Source organism: Hyla sarda, unplaced genomic scaffold, assembly GCF_029499605.1.
Source record: "Hyla sarda isolate aHylSar1 unplaced genomic scaffold, aHylSar1.hap1 scaffold_157, whole genome shotgun sequence".
Classification (NCBI taxonomy): domain Eukaryota; kingdom Metazoa; phylum Chordata; class Amphibia; order Anura; family Hylidae; genus Hyla; species Hyla sarda.
Window position 1 is genome coordinate 84,886 of NW_026608206.1, and position 2,789 is coordinate 87,674.

A 2,789-nucleotide genomic window follows, 5' to 3' on the forward strand; every position below is an offset into this window, starting at 1 on the left:
AAAGTAGGCCAGAATGTCAGTCCATGTTGGAGCAGGTTTAGATACAGTCTAAAGTATAGATCTCAAAGTCTGTGCACAGAATTTAGCAAGGGCCTCGCACCTTCTGATGCATCAGGTAGGTGCACAATAGCATAGCCTAACCCTCTGTACTTTGGTCTATATTGATGCGGGACATAGACAGCCAGCTGATGACCAATCCATTAGTGCAATGGATGGCTGGAAGCATTTGTCTTTGCCTTTGCAATACCACAGAAGCAATGCATGGTCAATGTACAGCAATGACACACCTGTGTGAACAGCCAGGAGACCCCCCCCCCATGTTATGTTACATAGTTACATAGTTAGTACGGTCGAAAAAAGACATATGTCCATCAAGTTCAACCAGGGAATTAAGGGGTAGGGGTGTGGCGCGATATTGGGGAAGGGATGAGATTTTATATTTCTTCATAAGCATTAATCTTATTTTGTCAATTAGGAACATTCAGCACCCACCCGCTATCAAGGCAGCTGCCTATCATGTCATGCCCTACCTGCACAGGTGTGCTGGCTACTCAAATGATCCAATTAAGGAGGCCATTTAGTCAGCAGCAGCAGAAGTCCTGTGCCTGGACGCTCCAACAGCGGCCAGACACAAGCAGAAGCAGCAGAAGCAGCAGCAGCAGCACCACCTTTTGTTTTTTGGCTGCAGCAGCAGCAAGGCCCACAGGGCTGGCTAGCTGGCTAGCCAGCAAGCAGGTAGCAATGAAAGTAGGAATCTTTCTTTTTAACCCTGTAAGGGGGTGGTGCACTGTACCCGAAGATACTGCCATATCGGGTCAATGCATAGGGCGACGGAAGCAAGCTTCGAAATCGGCCCCCGTTCTCAAAAATCCATTTAATATATGGTCCCCAGATAGGGGACGTATCAGATATTAAACTGATAAGAACAGATACTACACTTGATCTTAGCCAAAAGGCCGAGAAGCGATACCGTGAAAGGGGCGGGCCCAACAAGGTCCCCTTCATGGGCACTATCACTGCTTGCTGTCAGGGAGGCTGCCAGACAATTTTCCATGCACACTCTGGGCTGGGGGGCAGTCAACCACCAGTACACACAGCAGAACCTAAACCCATACCATTATTGCTAAGCAGCAAGACAGGGGCCCATTGCACTCCCACGGGGCCTTTTTAAATGCAATCCATAACCCGGATTTGCCAGGAACCCTTCTTACTCCTCCTACTTGCATGTGACACTGGGCTTAGGATCTGCATAGGAAACACACACACAAGCACACACCTACCTTTGTTGCCTGCAGATGCCTCCTTGGCTGTCCCCAAACGGTATCAAACCAACACCCACGGGAAGCTGTAAGCATAGAGGACATGCCTGCACCCCATTGGACTTACCTGTGTGGGTTAAACCCGGGTTATTTGACAACCTATGGCGGTGATGGTTCTGCTCAGGCAGAGCAGTGCTGATGCTCCTCATAAAGCTGTCGCTGCTGTGAAGGTTCTAGGTGACATCACAAATCCCTATGGTTACATACACAACAAAGCTGGGTTGTTGTTGTTTACACTCTGCAAGGCCTGTGGAAGTGAGTGACATCATAGCACTGTAGTTCTGAGGGTTCTAGATGGATGCAACAATCTCCTGTTGCTTCTATGAAGGCCATAATAGACGACATCACCAACAGCTCCATAGTCACATACACAGCAAAGGAGAGATGTTGTTTACACCTAGTGATGTCAGTGGTATTGAGTGACATCACAGCACAGTGCTAAGGCTCCTGGGCCTGGACACAGCAGCGGCTGCAATATCTCAAGGAGAATACGTTTATATATATGTGTGTGTGTGCGCGTATATATATATATATATATATATATATATATATATATATATATTTCTCCGCCGAAATCACTTTTAAACCCATTTCCACCTTTTTTTCCCTTCTCTTCCTCTTACTTTTTTTTCACGTTTTTTTTACGTTTTTCTCCTTTTCGCCTCTTTTCTGGGCGTATTATTCTTCTTTTTCTTCTTTTTTTTCGTCTAATGCATACCCCATCAGTGCAGCAATGCTTATTCAATACCGCCAGCAGATGGAGACACTGGGGGATAATTTTCTAAGGATTTATACTGATTTTTCCTGTCTGAATTTGTCGCACAGAAAGTTGCAGGCCAAATATGTGTGACATTTCTGCGACTTTAGCTTCTAGAGCATTTTTACAACATTATACATAGGTGCTGAATACATAAAAAGCGACTGTTCAGCGACAGACAAGTCGCATCGGCTGAAAGTAGGCCAGAATGTCAGTCCATGTATGGAGCAGGTTTAGATACAGTCTAAAGTATAGATCTCAAAGTCTGTGCACAGAATTTAGCAAGGGCCTCGCACCTTCTGATGCATCAGGTAGGTGCACAATAGCATAGCCTAACCCTCTGTACTTTGGTCTATATTGATGCGGGACATAGACAGCCAGCTGATGACCAATCCATTAGTGCAATGGATGGCTGGAAGCATTTGTCTTTGCCTTTGCAATACCACAGAAGCAATGCATGGTCAATGTACAGCAATGACACACCTGTGTGAACAGCCAGGAGACCCCCCCCCCCATGTTATGTTACATAGTTACATAGTTAGTACGGTCGAAAAAAGACATATGTCCATCAAGTTCAACCAGGGAATTAAGGGGTAGGGGTGTGGCGCGATATTGGGGAAGGGATGAGATTTTATATTTCTTCATAAGCATTAATCTTATTTTGTCAATTAGGAACATTCAGCACCCACCCGCTATCAAGGCAGCTGCCTATC

The 2,789-nt window shown here is 45.8% G+C and overlaps 1 non-coding gene across 1 annotated transcript; it reads right to left on the reverse strand.

Annotated features, from left to right (window-relative positions):
• Nucleotides 1–777: 777 nt before the first annotated feature.
• Nucleotides 778–968, reverse strand: LOC130310467 (U2 spliceosomal RNA). Its single transcript, XR_008858979.1, has one exon. It is a non-coding gene; the product is annotated as a U2 spliceosomal RNA (small nuclear RNA).
• Nucleotides 969–2,789: the final 1,821 nt, after the last annotated feature.